The sequence below is a fragment of the Mytilus galloprovincialis genome, chromosome 6 (assembly GCF_965363235.1).
Source record: "Mytilus galloprovincialis chromosome 6, xbMytGall1.hap1.1, whole genome shotgun sequence".
Classification (NCBI taxonomy): Eukaryota; Metazoa; Mollusca; class Bivalvia; order Mytilida; family Mytilidae; genus Mytilus; species Mytilus galloprovincialis.
Window position 1 is genome coordinate 80,641,632 of NC_134843.1, and position 9,924 is coordinate 80,651,555.

At 31.4% G+C, this 9,924-nt stretch overlaps 1 long non-coding RNA gene across 1 annotated transcript; it reads left to right on the forward strand.

Moving 5' to 3' along the window:
- Positions 1-8,400, forward strand: LOC143078348 (uncharacterized). The gene is made up of 4 exons (XR_012979183.1): positions 1-124; positions 3,351-3,452; positions 3,839-4,144; positions 6,847-8,400. It is a non-coding gene; the product is annotated as an uncharacterized LOC143078348 (long non-coding RNA).
- The last annotated feature ends 1,524 nt before the right edge of the window (positions 8,401-9,924 follow it).

Below are 9,924 nucleotides of genomic sequence, written 5' to 3' on the forward strand. Positions count from 1 at the left end.
CTTGAAGTATTCGCTGAAGAGCAAAAAAGCACTTTTAATTCATTAGAACACCAAGCAAGAAGTTTAGCCGAAAATACTGAAACAATGAAGACCGAAATATTTAGCCAACTTAAAGAACAAAAAGGTAATTGTAAAGTTACTTCTTAAATTTCATGACAGAAGTCTTGATAATTATCAAAAGTTGATTTTTCCATTGTAAATTATTCACGTACACGAGGAACATGAACATTGATTTTTTAACTTCAGCTGATACGTAATTCAAGGGCTTGTGTTTTCTTTAATGATTTGCTTCTTATATGAAAACGTTTGCTGCTTAAATAATTTAAGGTTCTTTTGAATCAAATGTTCCAAATTGTAAAGTTGAAGTAGACTGTTCGAAAGTTTTACATATGCTATCATGATTTGGTGAAGTATTCTGAGACTGTTCATTGCCTAGATATTATTTCTTGTTTATTAGAGATAATATTATCCGTCTGAATTCTACAAATTGTCTTTGATTGTCCCATTTTTAAAAAGAACAGTACACATTAGACAACAGCTTAATAAAATAATTTTGATGTAATAAATGTTTGTGGTGAATGCGATAGTCAAATAACAGTAAATGAGAAAATGTGGTGAGTGAAAAAAAAAACAAAAAACAGGCCAAGTCTTCCGCTACAACCATCTACTCAAACAAAATTGATGACGAGTAATACAACATTAACCATGAACAGTACAATTGTTAAAACTGCAATATTATGATTCTTTATACAGTCGTAAGGGGCGATTGTTTGTCGATAAGACGTGTAGACATATCCAACAAAAGTTTCTGTGACAAATAAACATTTGGAAATACGATACTAGCATCAATTCAAAACGGAAAACAGGCATTCTGTCATTATTTTAAAGCAGAAAAAAGATGCATTTCGATTCTGAATTATCGATGGATTACTTTCATTTACTATTTTACTTGATCCTTAAACTATATTATTACTTTTTATGTAGATTAAAGAAATCGAGGATAATTAATTTTAAAAGAAAACAACAAAAGTACACTTAAAACTGAGTCGCTAGAGAAACCTACATATATATTTTAATTGATTTTTTTTTTTTTTTTTTTTTTTTACTTTAAATCAAAATGAATGACACAATATTCTAGTATACAAGATTTCTGTTTAATATATAAAAACAATAGGTTAAAATTGTATATGCAGCATTTGTTCTGAGTATTTCTTTCTATAAACCAGACATGCTATCAATATAGATGTTGAGGACGTGTGTCCGAATTGAACGTTTGACTCTTACAGTACACAACAGTTATTTCCTGTGTGTGTTAATAAGATAAAAGTATATGTCATATGACAGAACCAAAATTAAAAAGGCATACAAAACTATTAAATGTTCGGAGTTTCATAACTTTGGGACAGGCGCAAAAATGCGGCGAACTTAAACATGTTTTGTGTTATCTCAACCCTTCCCTAAACCTCTAGCCAATGTAAAGTAAACAAACACACATCAATACGCACGGTAAAGCTGAGTCCGATCTGAGAATAGGTAACAGAAAAACTAAGCAAAATAACAATGCTCAACATAAATCAACAAAGGACTACTAGCAAATTAGTGGCATGCCAGTTCAAGACCTCAATTATACTGATTTAAAGATTATTTCGTCATCAAATGAAAAGTACAATCCATCTTGTTAGTTGTTTAGTAGCATATCATAATACAATATAAGAAAATAACATAACCTGTGTCATACCAACAAGTTTTTTATAAATAAATGTGTTTTCTTTCCGATGAAAATACTCTATGAGCGAATCAATACTAATTCAAAAAACTATGTTTTAATGACATGACAACAGTATCGTCACTATATACATTCTGATAGGTCTGTTTAAAGATTTGGTTACCTGTTGAGATGAATCACGACAATTTTGTGCATTTACAAAAAAATTTAGTTAAAAGATTGGATGTGCTGTACCTCTATTCTAACAATTTTTACCTATTGTATTGTTCATGCATCGTTGTAAATATAATGGAATTTGATGCGACTGCCATACAAGTGAGATGATTAGCACTATAAAACCAGGTTCAAACCACCAATTTCTACATTTGAAAATGCCTGTTCCAAGTCAAGAATATGACAGTTCTTGTCCATTCGTTTGATGTGTTTTATCATTTTGCCATTTGATTTTGCCATTTGATGAGTTTTGAATTTCCTCGGAGTTAAATATTTTTGTTATTTTACGTTTTAGCTCAACTGGTCAAAAGGACTAAATGAGCTTTTCTCTTCACTTGTCGTCCGACGACCATCGTCGTCGTCGTCGTCGTCGTCTTACGTTATCTTTTACAAAGATCTTCGTCTCTGAAATTACGGGCAAAATTAAACCAAACTTGCTCTAAATCATCCTAGGAGTATCTCGTTTAAAAAAAAAGAGGGTTCCAATGACCCCGTCAATCATCCAAGATGGCCGCCATAGCTAAAAATAGAATATGAGGGTAAACTGCAGTTTTTTGGGTAAATCTCTGAAACTTTAGCATTTAGAGCAAATCTGACATGGAAATACAAATGTTTATCAGGTAAAGATCTGTCTGCCCTGAAATTCTCAGATACATCAGACAATCCGTTGTTGGATTGATGCCTCTGAATTGGTAATTTTAAGAAAGTTTTGCCGTTTTTGGTTATTATCTTGGATAATATAATAGATAAAGCAAAATTGTTCAGAAAAGTAAGCTCTACCAAAAAGTAATGATGACCAAAATTACCATATAAGGAGTTCTTGCCCTTTAATGTCAATTTTTCACAACTTTTAGTAAATTTTTGTAATCTTTTACTAAAATATTCTCCTTTGAACTATTTGGCTAAATTAAACTTTACTTGGCTTAAATCATCTTTAGGGAATGTAGCTAAAAAATATATCCCAAATGTTCATCACATGAAGAACTATCTGACATGACATTTTCAGACGCATCAGACAACCCTTTGTTAGGTTGCTGCCTCTGAATTTGTAATTTTAAGGAAATTTTGCAGTTTTTTTGTTATTATCTTGGATATTATAACAGATAAAGCTAAAATGTAAACAACAAAATTGTTAAGCAAAGTAAGCTCTATAAATAAATAAGCTGACAAAAATTGTCAATTGAACCCTCCAGGAGTTATGACCCTTTAAAGTCAAGGACAGCTTTTTACAATTTTTCATAAATTTTATAATCTGTTACAAAAATCAAAAGGTCATGAAACACATCAATCGAATGGATAACAACTGTCATATTCCTGACTTGGTATATTCATTTTCGTATGAAGAAAAATGGTGGATTAGTCTTGATACCTGTAAAAGCAGAGTTCTAAACATTCAATTATCTTTTCATAGAAATCTCTGTTGGAATACGAAATGTTATATTTGAGGTTAGAACAATGATGAAAGAAGAGCTGTCTAAAGCAACATATTCTGACGAGAAAAAGCTTTTCCATGGTATGTGCATTATGTTTAAAAAAGATATACTTTATTTATGTTTGATAAATGGAATATTTCAATAGTTTAGATATGATGTTTGTATAATACTGTGAACGTATATATATGATGTATGGGACACAGATTAAATTATAAAATGATTTTTAAAAATCTCAATTTATTAGCTTTTTTATTTTTGCGTTGAAAAATTAATATGTTTATACAACATGTGTGATGAGAGTTAATACATATTCAGAACTTAAAAAAAATATAGCTTGTAAAATAATATCTTAATAATAAATCAAGGCTGTTACTAGCGCTTTTGTTTCATGTTGAATTAAAAAGAGGTTTTGTTTTTAAATATCTAATAATTATGTATTTCATAATGAATTGGATTTTACTTCAAGGTGATGACGTTTGCTATGTGGAATGGACTTTAGCAGCACCCGGAAATTGGAATGTAGATGAAATAAAAGAAACCTTGGAAAAATTGTCATCTCTAATGGGAAAAGTTTTCCGTATAGTGTTTGTCTACAAGGGATCACTGGTTATTCAAACTACCACTCAATTACGTTTCCTACAAAATGATGAAGAATTTGAATTCGCTATCAAATCTTTCTTAGGAGAATTCATTCAAATTTGTGATCTCAACACAAAGTCTAAAACCATTGTTCTGGTAGAAATTGTGATATCAAAGGAGAAATTTGAATCACGTGAGTAGTGTATATTAAACCTCCAAATCGCCATTGCGGTCAGATTCCAGGAATTTGTCGTATATACTTAAGTTGGGATAATCGAGTACAAGAGGGAACGTTTACAGAAAAATCAGTGTAGAAGGGAACTGGAAATTACTTTATTCGTTTACATTTCTTCACTTAGAAACAAGTCCTGCAATTTTAATAAACAAAAGCAAAAAGCACACGACATAGTTCTTGTTAAGACACTGTCAACAAAATTGCATGAAAGCAGATATCGAATGCGTGGACAAAGATATGTGTCTTTGCACTGGTAAAGTAACAAAAAATTACAAAAATACAGAACACCAATTCAACATGTAGTAAAAAGAGTAACCATTATCAGCTTCATCAATTATAAATAAGGGCAACAGTAGTATACCGCTGTTTAAAGTCACACATCTCTCAGATTTGAGAGAAAAAAAATTCGGGTTACAAACTTTAACCGAGGGAAACACATCAACTATAAGAGGAAAATAGCGCAACAATAGAACACTGAAGTGCAACCAAAAATAAACGACAATGCAACATACATAGAAACGAAGTTTACCATAACAACAGAGTTACGGTGTAAAAGTTACTGGTTTATAACGTTGTATCTAACAATTTATCTTTAACATATGTATTGAGTTTTCTTAAGATTTGATTCATCTGATCACATTGAAATATTCGAAATACCATTGATATTTCTACCACAAGATACAACCATTGCCGTTTCTGAAGTTTCTGCCTACAATGCTCTTCAGCTTCGAACATCATTTTGAGTTTAATTTTTATTTAACCGTCACTGATTAGTCATTTGGATACGGAACGGTATTTTTTTTTTTTTTTTTTTTTTTGTAATTTAGATGACTAATAAGAGTACAATTTCACGAATCTAAAAACGGTGTTAGTAAATAAATTGATTTTATATTTCACTCTAAACACCACACAAGGGCGAATAATTTCGTAATTTATGGGGTTAATCTTAAATGCTTTATTATATCTTTCCACTTTTCCGTGGAAAGACCTATTGCTTTTCTTCTGATGATTTTTTTTTCGCCTAATTTTTTTCCTTAGCTGTATTGATGTTTCGCAAGATGGCTCTTAGATATTTGGAATATAATCTCGTACAGTTTGTATGCTTTCGCAACTAACATTGCGTAACCAAATACTTTTCCATGTAAGAGATATCCCCAACACTGTTTTTCTTGTTAATACTAAAACTTCGCAACCGTTAAAGAAACCGACAAATTTATTTTTCTAAATTGCTCGTTATATCCTAAGGATGTTTCGTTTAATTTTGACCGAAGCCGTATAAAGATTTTATATGAGAGTTATATCCCCTTTTGTATTTAATATAAGTGAAATGTATTTGTAACTTGAAAACCATAAGTGATAGATGTCTAGGGTCTTCTCAATTGAGGTCCTTGTTCTAAAAAAATTTAAAAAAGGTCAAGGTCAGAGGTCAAGGTTATCTTCAAAATTTTGATTTTTGCCTATGATCACTTATTTTCTGAAATCTTAAAAGATATCGACAAAATATTTTCACAGATTTGTTAGTTGTGATATGTCGTAACACGTAAATTTTAGTTGAAAGGGTACGTAGACATTTAATGGGAGTTTTTCCCCCTTTAAGATCTAATATTAGTGGTATGGTATTATAACTCATCAACAATATATAGTAGAGGCCTAGAGTCTTTTGATTTCAGACCCTTGTTTCACAACCTTGAAATTGTGGTCAAGGTCAAAGCTTGATTTAACGTTCTAGATTTTGATCTTCGCTTTAACTTCTAATTGATGCATAATAAACCTATGAAACTTTGTGCATTAGATTGCAAGTCATATGACCGTGGAGAAATCCACTGGAAATGACCTTTTGTAAACCGGAAGTAGCATTTTTTGTACTTATTTATTGTAAAAGTACATAAAACCATATATTTTTGGAGTCAGTGTCAAGTTATATATCAAATGAGACCTAAATTGACATTTTTCAAACCGGAAGTGACAACTTATCTCCCTTATTTCAAATAAAAATGTGTAGAAACCATATATTTTTAAATTCAACGTACAATAAGTTATCATTTGGCACTGAAAATTACATTTCTTACCGAGTTTTATTTCTTTTAACATCAAAATATATCGCATCGGGTGGAAAGACCATCAATTGTTCTCTGAAAAATTGGTTTTTTAATCATTATTTTAAAATGTTTCCAGGAGCTCAAATTGTTGCAGAAAAAAAGGTGTTAGTTTTGCTAAGTCTTTAGTTTTCTATGTTGTATTATTTGTACTATTTTTTGTCTGTTCGACGTTTGATTGTAGCCATGTCTTTTTCAGTCTATTTCCGACTTATGAGTTTGAATATCCGTTCGGTATCGTTCGCCTCTCTTGTACAAGTAGTACAACAATTTGTGTTTTTCATATTCATATAATTACATTATGCAAGGATTTCTGCTGTGAGTCACATTTAGAACTTCAAATATTTAGAATAGTAAACCAATAGGTAGTTAAAAAGAAACGAAACAAGACTTGGTGTGTCGAAAACGAACGCGCTTCTTGCATGCATCACCGGTACCCACCGTGCTTGTGAGATCGTAGACTGTGTTGAAATAATAATTTTTTATCAACCAGATATTTTTTTACCTTGTTACAATTTTGATTATAAAATGAATTTATTTATAAATCATATTTTACATTTTTAGAAAACTTAGTCTCACCGAAAATGAACACATCATTGTTAACCTGTGACCCATGTTCTTGTAAAAGTGTTATATTGGACGCAATTCAGTTTTGTTCTGAATGTAAAATTAAGCTGTGTACACAATGTTTATCGAACCACAACTTGAATGCAGCATTTTCCGAGCATCATTTGACCGATATTGAGGCATTATCTTTAGACAACTTTTGTACTAACCATGAGGGCAGCATTCTAGACTTCTTCTGTGTTGTACATGATTGCTTGTGTTGTCTGTCGTGTAAGACCGAGGAACATAATTCTTGTCCAAATGTGCTTTCATTAGAAGATGCAGCAAAAGATGTGAAAGATTCGGTTATGTTTCAAGACGTCTTAAATTCTGTATCTGAAATTCGAACGACATTAGATAAAGCAATCAAAAGTAAATATGATAATATAAAAAATCTTCAGGATGACGAAGCTACGGTTTCAAGTCAGCTTGCCAGTTACAAAGCTAAAATAGTTGACCGATTAGACGAACTTGAAGGAATAATCATAAATGAAACTAGTTTATTAAAGAATGAGCAAATTGTTAAAATTGAATCAGATAAAAACAATTTGGTTCAAGTTAAAAGTCTAGTTAAGGAGATATCAAGGAAAATAGATCAAGTATCCAAGTATAATTCACAAAAGCAATTGTTTGTCCTCATGAAAAAGTATTCACTAGAAATTATTGACTTGGAAATGAAACTTCAAAAAACTTTGCCAACACTTGTGACAAGTAAAATGATATTTCAACCACAAGAGGATATTCAAAATACTATCAAATCTTTGGGATCAACCAGACTAAAGAACTTGCAATACATGGTTGGTTATAAGTCACACAAAACTAAACAAGTTCAGGTTCCTCAGATGCACTTGAAGTTAAGATTTGACAGTAAAATAGAAATCATACGAATGATCCGGAAAATGGATATAACAGACGATAACCGTATCTTATTATGTAATTACAGCAGCTATTTACTGGTATATAGTGAAAGTGGAGATTACTTACAGGATTGTGAGTTGTCAGGTAAACCATGGGACATAGTTGTTATACCCGGTGAGGAAAAAGCTGTTGTTACGTTACCTCAGGAAAAATCAATGCAATTTATTGACATTAAAACAATGACAGCTGGTTTAACATATTCCGTACCTGTTGGTTGTAACGCTGTTACTATTGTCAATGATAAAATTTGTTTAAGTGGATATCTTGCAGGTGGAAACGTATATGTATTTGATAAGCTAGGAAAATATGTAAACACAGTGAAGATACCGAACGCTGGATATATAAGATATCTACATCCAGGTCCAGGTAATAGTTTCTACTATACAGTTATTCAAAGTAGCGCTATATGTTGCGTTACATTAGAAGGGAAACAGCTGTTTAGTTTCAGTTTAACTAATCACCAAAGACCAAATGCAGTGACAACCGACGAAAATGGTAGTTTATACGCGGTGTGTGAAGATTCAAATAACATTCAACATATAGCACAAAACAGAGAATACCGTGATATCATCCGTTACACAAAAAATTGCATATGCAGTCACTAGTAACCCGAATTTAGCTTGAACGGACAAAAACGTGTTAACGCTATTTAAATGAGATTAATTGTTATTTGATAAAGATTGACAAAAATTAAAAAATATTTTTACTTCATTTCAATTCATTTCAATTCATTTTAACGCCAGTCAAATAGATTTCTTTGCGGTGAATCAATTGAAATCAAGTTGCTGGTAATGTACGTCCAACTATTAGGCCACGCCCCCGTTAAACTATTTCAAACAGGCATTCGTTTTAAACATCGTTGAGACCCGAGCTTTGTACAGGTAAATCACTCAAGCAAGACAAACTTTATTTATTTATCGGTTTTTTTTTTCATCCAATTTTATCGAATTCAGTTAAATGTGTGTATTCTTAGTAAAGTCGCATGCTTCACAATTGTTAACAAATGAATGAACAATAGATGTGACATTTTTAAAAGAAATTTAAATAAAAACATTAAAATATTGATGCACGGTAAAAAATGTGATTCTGTTGAAAATAAAATAGTAAACTTGCAAACTTTCAATCCATTTGTTCTCATCGAGGTCCGCGTTCATGTTTCAATGCGATACGTAACATGAAAGTCCAATATGTTACAAATGTATAGACTCTACGATGTCCGAGTTCTGTCCGAAATAAATAATTGATAGCACTTATAAGACATAATGTTGGAATATTTGTCTTTTGTTGAAGTCGACACGTCTCCCTTTAGATGGCTTTCGGTTATTTCCGTAGTTCGGTTGCTGTCTCATTGGCGTATATCTTACATCTCCTTTTTTTTCGTGCATCACTTATTTATCATGTGCACTGATGGCTGAAAAAAAATCTGATCATATACCTCGATAGCACTGCCTGTCACGTTTTTTTTTGCATCAAATAGAGCGGTTTGATTTGGATTTGAATGGGTTTTACTAAACGTCTAGTGGCAAATATTTCACCCATAATACAGCCATTATGTCAGTGGCACATCTGACGAAAATTCAAACCACAGATTACAAATTGCGTTTTTTTTCTGAAGTTTATTAACGAATGATATGCTGCCTTATACTCTAATATCAGTTACCCATTCGTGAACGTAATGGACGTATGATGAATGAAGTTCCATGTTTTATCTTTTATATAAATTTAAAAGGTTCAACCGGGTTGAATTATTACATTTACAAAAAAACATCATTTTATTTTTAAAATAAATTCAACAACAATATAAGTATATTTTAAAAATTTAATTGACAGTTTATATTGACCATTATATACATATAAAGACCGATGTCGATAACTCCATTGATCTTTTTTATCGTTATATGTTTAGCACGAAATTAATACAGGAGTTAATCATATCATAGAAAAAATATCAAACAACGTTAGTTAAGACACGATGGATAAAATCTAATGGTTTATATTTCAGTTTCGAATCAGATTTTTTTAGGCACAAGTGTTACTACTCATTTTGATAAACAGTGAGACGCTTACTTGTAATTCGGAATTGACGAATAAACGTAGCGAAATTACCGTACTTATAGA